The sequence below is a fragment of the Anguilla anguilla genome, chromosome 19 (genome assembly GCF_013347855.1).
Source record: "Anguilla anguilla isolate fAngAng1 chromosome 19, fAngAng1.pri, whole genome shotgun sequence".
Taxonomy (NCBI): domain Eukaryota; kingdom Metazoa; phylum Chordata; class Actinopteri; order Anguilliformes; family Anguillidae; genus Anguilla; species Anguilla anguilla.
In genome coordinates, this window is record NC_049219.1 from 1,965,352 (window position 1) to 1,978,587 (window position 13,236).

General features: G+C 41.2%; 1 protein-coding gene and 1 pseudogene across 1 annotated transcript in view; both read left to right on the forward strand.

Moving 5' to 3' along the window:
* The window catches only part of LOC118218891, a 217,111-nt gene that overhangs the window by 31,414 nt on the left and 172,461 nt on the right, over nt 1-13,236 (forward strand). The window lies entirely within an intron of this gene.
* On the forward strand, nt 578-12,480 carry LOC118218933 (annotated as a pseudogene).

Below are 13,236 nucleotides of genomic sequence, written 5' to 3' on the forward strand. Positions count from 1 at the left end.
CCAGCTTAATTTGCATCGACACTGCTGTCTTCCTCATGTTGTCACACCCCAACAACAATCTCCAAAGGCAATTGCAAAGTCTAGAATCAAGACTAGACATCAACAGCTCTCTTCTGCATTCACTAACGACATAAATGAATACACCTGCCTGAAAACACATCCGTGAAGCCAATTCAACAAATACGTTGCAGTACCTTAAAATGGGGGGACCATGTACAAAAGGTGCTGTCATTTCTAAACTGTTCAGCCGATATGGATGGAAATACCCTCAAATTAAAGCTGACCGTCTGCACTTCAACCTCATTGTCATTGTATCCTTTCAAACTCAAAGTGCTAGAGCACAGAACCAAAATAACAAAAAAATGTGTCACTATCCAATGAATTATGGTGCTCACTGTATGTGCTAAAATTTGGCAAAGATCTACATGGATGAAATATTTGTTTATTCTGCATAACTTATTAAATACCACCACTGATGCAGCTAATAAAAAGTATAAATATATAAAACTCCACCCATCGAACATTCAGTTGAGCCAGTAAACAGGTAAGTAAGGAAAGGTCCAAAGGTCCAAAATAGAAACGGAAGCTTAACGGCCATTTTAAAAACGGAGGAGAAAGAAATCATAGGAAAGAAGGAATAAAATGAAATGTAAAAAATGGAGTAAACAGTCTGTTGTGGAGTGGAACTGAGGTAAGAGAAGCTGAAGGTAAAGGGCTGCGGGGAGGAATGGAAATCTGCAGGTATAATCACGCTAACCCGCGTAATTCAGAAAAACGGATAACTGGCAATAAAATAGAGAGTTTAATGCGTAACCTAACAGCTAAGAGCTCATACGGAATCCAAACATACCGTTTAGACCAGAAAGTAATTTTAAAAATAACCTTTAAAAGAAAGTTTACTTCAGTTTTTTGATATTCCATGACCACTTCTACCACGTGATGAGGTAGCCTAGTGAGACGGACGTCACAGGACTTGTCGCTTGTTGTTGACATTTTTGCACTATAAAGCCCGATTTTGTTTTTAATTAAACAATTAAGGGGTTGTTGCTTATTTTTTTCATGTTTTAGAGGAAATCATTCCCATTAGCCTACTAAACAAATTAAGTGATTTGCAATGTTGAGGAAAAATATACAGTGGAGTGATTATGTTAGGCAGAGATTACTCTATATGATATCATTTTACTCATAGTCGGACACCCTCCAGAACCCGGACACGCTCCCTTGCGGCGTTGGTCCCGTCCTTTTTATTGAAAATTTCGAAAAGACGTGGGGGTTGGAAGTAGCCTAGGTGTCCGGTATTTAGGGTTATTAAACTACCTTTGTGTGAAATTTCATGTCCATCCAAAACATATATGAACATATTACGACGACTTTAATAAACATTACCCTGTTCGAGTGAATAAAATGGGGCAATTCGGCACTGGATGACGATCTCGCTACAGTTTACGGTCTACTCTCGCAGGCTTTGACTGGGGGTGTCCGTCTATCTTTGACTAGGCTAACCGACGAAGGTCTTCTAGTTTTCCCACTAGGAAAAAAATAAGGTTAGCTGACCTTACAATTGCTATATGTATGTGTTTGTGACAAGTTGTGCTGTGTTTCAAGCTGCTTATATATCGGGTGAACGGACAACGAAGAACGCAGGCGCCTATTATTACGCGAAAATTGCGAAAAAGCGTCCACCTACAGGTAAGCGCACGATAAGGCAGCGTCCGAATAGGCCTTTTCTCATAACCGTCCCTGTCACAGTCTGTGATTTAAACTGGCGTTTAAAACTTGGAAGTTTTTATCCGAACACAGTTCTCTCTTAAATGGCACTAGATCCGCTGGTCGTTTTTCAACCGAAACAATTATTTTGCTAACAAAACGCTAACACTGCTGCGCATGTTATTTACGTCACAGCTCTTGCGGCTACCTGGCAATGCTAGTGAAGCGCAAGTAACCTAGTTATATTAAGATGTTTACAACGATATATACAACTGTAAAAAATAGAAAAATGTATAATTTATTACACTAACGGAAAACAAGGGGAAGAAAACGGTTTTCGCGCGTGTATCGAAAAAATCTAAACAGCTCTGTGTGTAATGTCATTGTGCGACGGGTCATCTCGGGTGGCTAACCACTTAGGCGTTAGCAGTTGGCTTTTTTAAATGACAGAATTTTTTTAGATGATAAAAAATGGGTAAAAAGCATTATTTTTTCATATACAAAAAAACTTCCAAATGTCATAATCGCCATTCATTTGTCCCAAAGGGGCGTCTATTTTTTAAACCGGAAGTCTCGAAAATGCTAACGAACCCGAAGGGAATGACGACACGATTTCTGAGGCCTATAGGCTGCGTCAGAATAGTCAAAGAATTACGTCCTATGTCTTTTCCTAACCACTTTTCCTTGACCTCGGTGGAAAGCGTCATGAGGTTAAGAAAAAATGTGAAGGAGAATTCAAAAGGATTTAGGAAAAGACAACCGCGGTGCTAAGAGAATCCAACTGCACTTACTACACTAGGCTACGTAATTATGCGACGGCGGATGTTATTGACGTGAGTCTGCCGTGGTAAAACTACAATGTTTCTGCCTGAGAGTATCTGCCGGTCTGTTTCTGCCCGCGTTTCTGTCTGTGAGTTCTGCCCTGCCCGAGTTCTGTTTCCTTTTGGGGTTTTTTTGTTGAAAATTCTGCTGTTTTTGTTTTTGAAAGTGCCCTGTCTGGCACTCGTTTTTGTTCACTGTTTTCTGTTACCTGTATGAGAGTGAAGTCTTTGATTGGATTTGCCTTTTTGGAGTTCCTGGTGTTTTTCCCATTCTGCGTTTGCGTCCTGGTCCCCCGTTACCTGCTATCTTAAATCACGAGGAATTAAAGATATCTTTAACTGAAATTATGAATAAGTCAGAGCTAAGTGGAGATATCTCTTATTTGAGTTATCTCTTATTGAAATGGCGATACAGTATCTGGAATTCACGTTTTTGATAGTCAAAACTGAATTGTAGATATCTTAATTGGAGGTCCCATACAACTGAATGGTGAAAGTAACTTCAATCTTACTAGCAAAATGTAGCCTAATTCGAGATATTAAAAGTTTTTTGATGAGTGAAAATGCAGTTAGATCTTAAATTAGCTCTTTGACTAATCATAAATCAGTTACAGATACCTGTAATGTGAATCTGGTCAGGCTATTAAATGTTTGTGACACAACTCCTTAATTAGCACTAAACAGGCACAGAAAACAAACTAAGATTGGAGGAACTGGCGCCCTCTAGTGTGACGGTTGGATTCAGGTAGGGTTGTTATTTCCCAAAAATATATAAAAATAATTGGCACCCCTAAAGATTCTTATAAATAAAATAAAATCAAACTCAATCTACATCAATATTAAGAGAAGCTCTTGTGGCCTTCCATGGCTTCCTGTTTCACTGGAGGATTAAACTGAGAACCTGCTTGTGAAACCCATTTTTCATCTTTGCCACAGAGAAAGACAAAGAACTGACGAACGAAATGAAAATGGTTGCTGACCTTTGAAAATCAGGCAATAGATCAAAAAATAAACTGAAGATGCTAGGTACTACTGTGAGGGCAATGATGAAGAAGTTTAAAACTGCTGGTGCATGGTGGTGTGTGTGGAGTTTGCATATTCTCATCCCATGTCTGCATGGGTTTCCTCCCACAGTCCAAAGACATGCAGGTTAAGCCAATTGGAGGCACTAAATTGCTTGAATGTATGAATGTGTAAGTGCATGGTGTGCATGCCCTGTGATGGCCTGGTGACCTGTTCAGGGTTTTTTCCTGCCTCCTGCCCAATGCATGCTGGGAGAGGCTCCAACCCCCCTCACAACCATGTCCAGGAATATGATGTAGGATAGATTTAAGGATGCATATACTGAAAATAAAAATACGGTGGTGGATCTTTAATGTTATGGGGCTACTTTGCTCACACTGGTCCTGGGGCCCTTGTTAAGGAAAGCAGCATCGTGAACTCTACCCAAGTACCAGGACAATTTAGCCCTAAACCTGACTACCTCTGCCAGCAGACTGAAACTAGTGGATCTTTCAGCAAGACAATGACCCCAAATCCACGTTAAAATCCACAAATAAAAAGGTTAATATTGCAGAAGCATCATTGTGCAATGGCTACAACAGTCTAAAGACTGCTGAAACTCCCTGAAAACCTGTGACTCAATTGAACAGAACGGCCCATAAGCACGGATCAACAAAGACATCAGGATCTGGTAAAGATTGTGGGTGGAGGAAGAGTCTAAGATCCCTCCCAATGTGTTCTCTGGTCTTATAAGACGTTATGTAAAAAGACTCAGTGCCATTATCCCTGCGAGGGGAGGGTGCACACAGTACCAAACACAGGGGTGCTAATAATTGTGACGCACAATTTTTGTAAAGAAATGTGAGAAATGTGTCATTTTAGTAGTTTCCATTATATCATTAAATATATTCCATATGTTGGACAATGAAAATATACCTCAGCACTGGTAATCCTTATATTGAACGGTCTTAGTAATTGTTATCATGGGTGCAGAATATTTTGGAAGGAATTGTATTACTGTACAAGTTTATGGCTCAGTTAAATTCCAGATTTGTCGCTGTCTGTTCTATGAGGTTTGATGTATGTGTGTGTGTGTGTGTGTTATAACAAATTCAGACCAATTTAAACAGAATGAACACGCTATATTCGCGGGAATCTATTCGAACGGAATTTATATATTACAACAGAGGCAGTTGTCCGGTTTCCAGGGAAACAAATCCAGAAAACGTGCCAAAAATAATAAGTCCCGAAACCAAAATTAATGCATGAGTATAATGCATTATAATGCATAATGCAAGAATCTTCTTTCCTCTCCAAAAACAAATAATTAAGCAATGCATTGCATTCAAAGAAGCAAAAAAAAAAAAAAACCCAAAAAGCTTCGGCTCACCCTCCTGATGCAGTAGAAGAGAATTCTTTTAAAACGTAGGTTCAGCAGGTTACTCGTTTTCTTGTCTTGGAGCTGTGTTGAATAATTGTGGATTGAAAAAAATACAATCCAAACAAAAACGCCAACAAATCTCAGGATTCTTGATTATTTTCTGCTGACTCCCCTTTACTCCATTCTCCGTTGCTACCTCTTGCCCCAAATCTATTTAAAAAAACCCACCTGGCCCGTCACCACCTGTTTGCTGCTTGAGCGCAACTCTTAAAGGGCCGGCATACAAATTTGCGATACTTCGCAAAGGACTCATTATCAATACATACATTGAGTATATCAGTGGGATAAAATGCACAAATAACATAATATGGTGCGTACATATTTTAATGCACCAAACTTAATTTAATTACCTTTTTGTGTTACACGTTTACATTATGTGGCCCTCACAGTGTATTATTATGTGTGTGCGTTATCATGTTCTTCTTGTGTGTATTTACAGGTATGCCAATTTGGGTCAGAACCCACTTGTGAATCTGATCTGGTGTGTTCAGGTGTCCTGAGACAGGGGGCGCTGTTTCTAAAATGAGTTCCTCAGAGGAGACCGAGACTGACGATGGAACCCACGGCCTTGCGAGAAAGAGGTAAAAATGCATGAATCAGAGAGTTAATGTGCTGTGAGTTAGAGCTGCAGTAAGAGGATGAGTTTAACTGGAAGCTCTGTCTCCATGTGCTGTGAGTTAGAGCTGCAGTAAGACGATGAGATTAACTGGAAGCTCTGTCTCCATGTAGCCTACTATGAGTTAGAGCTGCAGTAAGAGGATGAGTTTAACTGGAAGCTCTGTCTCCATGTAGCCTACTGTGAGTTAGAGCTGCAGTAAGAGGATGAGTTTAACTCATCCTCTTAATGAGTAACAAAAGACGCATATTTCCCATATAGCCACATATCATCTCCTTTTGTTTCTATAGTTATGTCAGACACTGATAAATATTTGTTATTGTCATCTCTTTAGCCATATATCTCTCTATATCTCTCTCACAAGTTAGCCACCTAGCTAGTGACCTCTCTATCCCTCTCACTAGCTGGCTAGCGATCTCTCCATATCTCTCTCACTAGTTAGCTGCCTAGCTAGCGATCTCTTTATCTCACAGACTAGCTTGCTATCAAGCAAGCTGAAACTGCCGTCCAAGTGTCATTTTCAGACGCTTATCCCTGTACTCTTTTTTTTAAAACGTTGTATAACACCGGGTGTAATTGTACCATAATGATATGTTGTTCGTCCATTTTTTCTCACTGAGCGGGATAATACTTTGCGAAATGGTATCATATCGGTTGGAGAAATAGGAAGCCTGAAACTCTGATTGGCTGTTGACTGGCGATGCCAGCAAAAAAGTTATGCTGTGAGCAACATTTTTAGGGCAACTTTGGTTGCTCAGTTGCCCAGTTGCTTGTGTTGCTGGGCCTCGCTCAGCTACCTAGAGAATGAATGGACTTCCAGCAACTCATCAACCGAGTTACTCACTGTGTGAACGCACTGTTACAGCTGCAGTAAGAGTATGAGTTAAACTGGAAGCTCTGTCTCCATGTGCTGTGAGTTAGAGCTGCAGTAAGAGGATGAGTTTAACTGGAAGCTCTGTCTCCTTGTGCTGTGAGTTAGACCTGCAGCAAGAGGACAAGTTTAACTGGAAGCTCTGTCTCCATGTGCTGTGAGTTAGAGCTGCAGTAAGAGGATGAGTTTATCTGGAAGCTCTGTCTCCATGTGCTGTGTGTTAGAGCTGCAGTAAGAGGATGAGTTTAACTGGAAGCTCTGTCTCCTTATGCTGTGAGTTAGAGCTGCACTAAGAGGATGAGTTTAACTGGAAGCTCTGTCTCCTTATGCTGTGAGTTAGAGCTGCACTAAGAGGATGAGTTTAACTGGAAGCTCTGTCTTCATGTGCTGTGAGTTAGACCTGCAGTAAGAGGATGAGTTTAACTGGAAGCTCTGTCTCCATGTGCTGTGAGTTAGAGCTGCAGTAAGAGGATGAGTTTAACTGGAAGCTCTGTCTCCTTATGCTGTGAGTTAGAGCTGCACTAAGAGGATGAGTTTAACTGGAAGCTCTTTCTCCATGTTTTGTTCACAGGGTCCAGGTTGATAGGGCTGAGTCACTTGTACCCAGCTGTCTGTCTATGAAGAGTGACCGTTCAATGAATCGTCCAATCCACTTCAGTGGAGAGTTCACAGGTGATCAAAGGTAAAGAAACACGTTCATATTGCATTAGACCTGCAGCAAGTGGATGAGTTTAACTGGAAGCTCTGTCTCCATGTGCTGTGAGTTAGATCTGCAGCAAGAGGATGAGTTTAGCTGGAAGCTCTGTCTCCATGTGCTGTGAGTTAGAGCTGCAGTAAGAGGATGAGTTTAACTGGAAGCTCTGTCTCCATGTGCTGGGAGTTAGAGCTGCACTAAGAGGATGAGTTTAACTGGAAGCCCTGTCTCCATGTGCTGTGAGTTGGAGCTGCAGTCAGACGATGAGTTTAACTGGAAGCCCTGTCTATATGTGCAGTGAGTTAGAGCTGCAGTAAGAGGATGAGTTTAACTGGAAGCTCTGTCTCCATGTAGCCTACTGTGAGTTAGAGCTGCAGTAAGAGGATGAGTTTAACTGGAAGCTCTGTCTCCATGTGCTGTGAGTTAGAGCTGCAGTAAGAGGATGTGTTTAACTGGAAGCTCTGTCTCCATGTGCTGTGAGTTAGAGCTGCAGTAAGAGCATGAGTTTAACTGGAAGCTCTGTCTTCATGTGCTGTGAGTTAGATCTGCAGTAAGAGGATGAGTTTAACTGGAAGCTCTGTCTCCATGTGCTATGTTTTCGAGCTGCAGTAAGAGGATGAGTTTCACTGGAAGATCTGTCTCCATGTGCTGTGAGTTAGAGCTGCAGTAAGAGGATGAGTTTAACTGGAAGCTCTGTCTCCATGTGCTGTGAGTTAGAGCTGCAGTAAGAGGATGAGTTTAACTGGAAGCTCTGTCACCATGTGCTGTGAGTTAGAGCTGCAGTAAGAGCATGAGTTTAACTGGAAGCTCTGTCTTCATGTGCTGTGAGTTAGATCTGCAGTAAGAGGATGAGTTTAACTGGAAGCTCTTTCTCCATGTTTTGTTCACAGGGTCCAGGTTGATAGGGCTGAGTCACGTGTACCCAGCTGTCTGTCTATGAAGAGTGACCGTTCAATGAATCGTCCAATCCACTTCAGTGGAGAGTTCACAGGTGATCAAAGGTAAAGAAACACGTTCATATTGCATTAGACCTGCAGCAAGTGGATGAGTTTAACTGGAAGCTCTGTCTCCATGTGCTGTGAGTGAGAGCTGCAGTTAGAGGATGAGTTTAACTGGATGCTCTGTCTCCATGTGCTGTGAGTGAGAGCTGCAGTAAGAGGATGAGATTAACTGGAAGCTCTGTCTCCTTGTGCTGTGAGTTAGACCTGCAGCAAGAGGATGAGATTAACTGGAAGCTCTGTCTCCATGTGCTGTGAGTTATAGCTGCAGTAAAAGGATGAGTTTAAATGGAAGCTCCGTCAAGATTTCCTGTGAGTTAGAGCTGCAGTTAGAGGATGAGTTTAACTGGAAGCTCTGTCTCTATGTGCTCTGAGTTAGAGCTGCGGGAAGAAGATGAGTTTAACTGGAAGCTCTGTCTCCTTGTGCTGTGAGTTATAGCTGCAGTTAGAGGATGAGTTTAACTGGAAGCTCCGTCAAGATTTCCTGTGAGTTAGAGCTGCAGTAAGACGATGAGTTTAACTGGATGCTCTGTCTCCATGTGCTGTGAGTTAGAGCTGCAGTATGAGGATGAGTTTAACTGGTAGCTCTGTCTCCATGTGCTGTGAGTTAGAGCTCCAGTAAAAGAGTTTAACTAAGTTGTGTCTCATGATTTATTCACAGGATTCACTGCTCACTGGATTTAAGTCGTTCAGAAGAGAAGCGTTCAGAGACACTGTCCTCCTCAAAACAGGTATGATATATTCTTTTTCTATTTCAATATTTGAAGTTAATATGACTTTCAGACGATCAGATTGAATATCTAATCAGGTTTATTAAAGTTGTAGAGTGCTCTGGCCCTCTTTGGCTCACAGATAGACCGGATTCCTTTTTAGGATCCATAAACGATGGCAGTGGATCACTCCCAACAGAATGTTTTAAAGTTCAAAGTTCAAAGGCTTTATTTGTCACATGCATATACATACATGCAGTGAAATGCTGGTGCGACAATCTCCTTGTAGACTGTGCAACATAACGCTTCAATAATAATTATATACAGAATAAATAAATAAATAAATAAATAATAATACTAATAATATTAAATAATATAAGATATGAATACAAATTAAAGAGAGAATATAAAGAGCAGTCATTTAAATTAAACGAGCAATACAAATAAGTAAAAAAATGTAAGTTCTAATATAAGTCCTAAAATAAGTCATAGGAAGTGTTGATGTGTTGGCAAAAGTTTGGCATAACTTTTTTAAGATTTGCCTTGTTGAAGTCCCCTGCCACGATGAGGGCAGCGTCTGGATGCTTGGTCTGCAGTCCGCTTAGCACATCATGTAACACCGACAAAGCCTCGTCGTGTCCGCTTGTGGTGGAATGTAAACGGCCCTAGTGATCACTGCGGAAAACTCCCGGGGCAGGTAGAATGGACACTCAGCACTCAGTTTGTATAGTTAGCATTAAAAAATGTATTGCACTGAGAAACTTAATTCAACTCTACAACTAAATTATTCCAAGGACATTCGTGATTCATCACAAGTAGTGTCCCTGAAAAACATAAATCAGGAGCAAAAGCTGCATTTCGAATATAGGCTTTAGACCTGCTGCATGTTGTGTTCTAAAGTATCTTTTCCTGTTCTGGCCTTCCTACAAGAGAAAACATGAGACATTGCAGGCATTTAGCAGTCACTCTTAGTCAGAGCAACTTACACAACTTTTTACACAGCATTTGCATTGCTTCCTTTTATACAGCTGGATATGAACTGAAGCAATGCAGGTTAAGTACCTTGCTCAAGGGTACAACAGCAGTGTCCTACCTGGGATTCAAACCTCTGACAAGACCAGCTCCTCACCCATTATACCATTACCCTAACTACACACTACCACCCACAATAAAGCAAGGCTTTGTTTCCATGGCTCTGATACACCAACCCACTTCATGTGTTTATTTCACACTGAGACAGCACACCTCTTCATGTGTTTATTTCACACTGATAGAGCACACCTCTTCATGTGTTTATTTCACACTGATACAGCACACCTCTTCATGTGTTTATTTCACACTGATACAGCACACCTCTTCATGTGTTTATTTCACACTGATAGAGCACACCTCTTCATGTGTTTATTTCACAGTGATACAGCACACCTCTTCATGTGTTTATTTCACACTGATACAGCACACCTCTTCATGTGTTTATTTCACACTGATACAGCACACCCTCTTCATGTATTTATTTCACTCTGATACAGCACACCTCTTCATGTGTTTATTTTACACTCTGATACAGCACACCTCTAAATGTGTTTATTTCAGTCTCTCCTGCGCACTCTGATGAAGCTGAAGAAGACTGAAAAGTTGAAACTGTTTCAGAGCCATCTGAGTCAGGGTTGCCCAGAATCCTTTAATAGTAGAAGAACAGAAGATCCTTCTGTACTGGATACGTTTATGAAGATGAAGGAATTGTTCAAGGGTCATCAAATTGCTGATGACCCAGAATGCACTGAGAGAGGGCAGGAAGATCCTGAGGCCCTGTATATAGTTGAGAAGATGCTGGAGACCTGTGGCATTGAGGGGTCTCTGAAGATTACACTCCATATCCTGAGGAACATGAAGAAGAAGGATGTCACTGACCCACTGGAGAGAGACGAGCAGCACAGTAAGAATTGTCTCTCATTGCTACTGTGGCCATTAGAATGTTGAAATGAGTTTAGCCGACAAATATAACAGAGTACAAAATAACAGAGTACTGATTTATAGTATTCACACTTTGATAATAGTGTTTTACATCAACAGTCTTGCATATAAAAAACATCACACACAACATGTACAGGAAGGCATTTCAATTCAAATATAGCATCCAGCAGTAATAATGGGGCAATCAAATGCACATGAGATTAAATGTTTCCGAAAGACTTTAAAACCAGGAGCCTTGGGATCAAAAGCCAGTCACTAAACCACTGTCCCATCAGACTGACTGCCCTGAGGTTTTATCCTGGATTAAAGAGCACCGATCATAATAATTATAAGATAATTAAATTACTGCATGACCCATGAAGACCATATTTACCATAAAGACACATCATACTATGAACAATTAAGAAATTGAATGTTTAAATGGAAATGAATCCTTTTTATGTTTTCATTGTTGTGTGTACAACAGTTTGTGAGAAGTGTGAAACACTACTAGAGGTATGGGCAACACTTTACTTGAAGGTGCAGTTATACCATATAGGGCATATCTTCATGATACATAACAAGTAAACCTTGCCTGTTAATTTCACAATGTGTCCTCATGATGCAGAATTATTTCATATTAACAGAAGAGATGTAACAGGGCTGGCCTTGTTTCGCATGTGTAGTCAAAAATATTGTTAACTGTTCCATGTTTCCTACATTGGCGTTAATCAGTAATAACCTCTTGTTACCAAATTAGTTACAATTTGACTACATAGGTATAGCTACAATTTAATGTGCAACACTCTCAGAGCTGTGTAAAACATTGTGAAAACTGCATAAGTATTTTTTGTCTATTTCTGTTATTTTAAACATTGGTTCTCATATTTCCTCTCCTCAGATGAATTCAAAGAAAGAGCCCAGCAGGCACTGAAAACTCATCTGAAGAAGAGGTTTGAATGCATATTTGAAGGTTTAGCAAAGCAGGGCCACCAGACCCTCCTCAATGAGATCTATACAGAGCTCTACATCACAGAGGGGGGAAGTAGGGGGGTCAATGATGAACATGAGATCAGACAGATTGAGATGGCATCGAAGAGACAAACCACACATGAGACTGCAATCATCTGCAATGACATATTTAAGCATTCACCTGGACAAGAGAAACCCATCAGAACTGTCCTTACAAAGGGCATCGCTGGCATTGGGAAAACCGTCTCTGTGCAGAAGTTCATTCTGGACTGGGCAGATGGAAAAGCCAATCAGGACATTGATTTCATCTTCACTCTTCCTTTCCGAGATCTGAATCTGAAAAAGGAGAGAGAATTTAGTCTCATGAAACTTCTGCAGCAATACTATCCACAACTGAAAGAGATCAAAAGTTTTGAAGGTGATGAAGTCAAAGTTGTGTTCATCTTTGATGGTCTGGATGAGTGTCGACTTCCTCTAAATTTCCAAAGCAATGAGATTTGCTGTGATATAACAGAGTCATCATCAGTGGATGTGCTGCTGACCAACCTCATTAAGGGGAATCTGCTTCCCTCTGCCCTCCTCTGGATCACCTCCCGACCAGCAGCAGCCAATCAGATCCCTCCTGAGTGCGTCCACCAGGTGACAGAGGTACGAGGATTCAATGACCCACAGAAGGAGGAGTACTTCAGGAAGAGAATCAGAGATCAGAACAAGGCCAGCAGAATTATCTCACACATAAAGTCATCCAGGAGTCTCTACATCATGTGTCACATACCAGTCTTCTGCTGGATTTCTGCTACTGTTCTGGAGACAATGTTGGATAAAGTGAGGGGAGACCTGCCCAAAACTCTGACTGAAATGTACACACACTTCCTGCTCATTCAGACTAATGTGAAGAATGAGAAGTATCATGGCACCAATGAGACAACCCCAAAGAAAATGTCAGCATCAAATACAGAAATCCTCCTGAAACTGGGGCAGCTGGCTTTACTACAGCTGGAAAGGGGCAATCTGATATTCTATGAAGAGGACCTGAGAGAGATGGACATTGATGTCAGTGAAGCTTCAGTGTACTCTGGGGTGTGCACAGAGATCTTTAAAGAGGAGTGTGGGTTGGGTGAGGAGATGGTTTACTGCTTTGTGCATCTGAGCATTCAGGAGTATCTGGCTGCCTTGTTTGTGTTTCATTCATGTGTGAATGAGAACAGGAATGTACTCAGAGCAGAAGAATCAAAACCTCGCAGTGACAGAGTACAGCTGTCTGAGTTACACACGACTGCAGTGGATCAGGCCTTAGAGAGTAAGAATGGACACCTGGACCTTTTCCTCAGATTCCTTCTAGGCCTCTCTCTGAACTCCATTCAGACTCTATTAAGAGGAATACTGGCACAGACAGGAAGCAGATCACCTGTACCAGATCCACAGACACACACAGAAAGCAGATCAGAGAG